Raw genomic sequence first — 1,433 nt, 5'->3', positions numbered from 1 at the left:
CAGTAGTTTTGGCACACGGCCTTAGTTGCTCTGAGGCATGTGGGATCTTCCAGGACCAGGGATCAAACCCATGTCCCCTGCATTGACCGGTGGATTCTTAACCACGGCACCACCAGGGAAGTCCCCAGCCCTTAGATTCTTTACTTGATTAACCCACAGTTTAGGAGAGCTCCTTGAAAGAAAACATTTGTTTCTGTCTGTATCCTGATGCCTCAGATACTGCATGGAAGAAAATAAGCGGGCAGTCTGTATTTAACCCAATGAATGGATGCTGCCTATTTTGTTTGTTAGTAATATCATTTATTATTTAGTAACTCAAGTCTCTCTCAGAGTATATAATCATTGTAACATATTTACCATGAAGAGCTTGTAATAAATGTGGTCTGCTCTTTCAGTCTGAAAATGTTTCTAAATTTCCGGTTTGCTATTAAAATTATGTAAAACTTTATAAATTCTTTAGTTATTTTTAGATCAAAGCAACATATAGTTTAGTACACAAAAATGACTACTCCAAAAATTAATAGCCACATAGGTAGGCCAATATGAAGAAAATCAATTCACTGGATTCCAACTCCTATTACTCTCTTCTCTTTTCCATTTTCCAGTCCTTGTGCTTTGAACAATACCTTTCTATTGTTAGTACACTTGTATTATAAATCCTGGATCTGTGTCACAAACTTTGTGAGGACAGGGTGCAATTCTGTAGCCCCATGAAAACATTGTTTAGACTCTATTGGTTTTGGATACTCATTAAAATTCAATGTTAGAGTTATCAGATGAATGAGTGTGTTGATATTAAGAATTTATGATTATAAGGTTTTCTTTTTACTGAAAATTCTTGACTTCTGATCAAGTTGGATATGCTTCAGTAATTTTCTCTTGTATGACTTAGTATCAACTTTCTCTTGCATATTTAATTAAAACTTTGGCATTCTGTTTTAAAATTCAACTTCCCTTCTGTAATCAAAAAGATGGTAATTATTGGAAAGCCTATCAAGGCTGCCCTTAGGCACATATGAAGGCCACAATTTTCTTTAGTCATCATTTATTAATATCCTAAATCCAAATATTATCAAGCAAGCATATATATATGCATATAAATCAACATCTTAGTCAAAACCTTTGAAATTTTGCAAGGCACCTTATTACATAGAGGGTATACCATAGGCAAAATGTGTTTTCCATTTCTTTCCAACCCTTGATTTTCTCCTTCATATTCAGAATCTTTCAAAACTTTCTACTTGTTCCTTGACCCAGTGCCTCAGGGTCCTACTGTTTGGGATGATTTGTTGGCTAATCATACTTTTCCATTTGTGTTAATGTCTTATAGGTGGTAACTCTCAAAATTTTGCACCCTTCCAGCTAACAAATTTCAAAAGATTTTTTTTCTCCTGTAACCCGAAGGCAAAATTAGTGCACTTTCAGGCATTCCT

This window comes from Lipotes vexillifer, unplaced genomic scaffold (assembly GCF_000442215.2).
Source record: "Lipotes vexillifer unplaced genomic scaffold, Lipotes_vexillifer_v1.1 scaffold1681, whole genome shotgun sequence".
Taxonomy (NCBI): Eukaryota; Metazoa; Chordata; class Mammalia; order Artiodactyla; family Lipotidae; genus Lipotes; species Lipotes vexillifer.
This window is presented reverse-complemented; position numbering follows the sequence as displayed.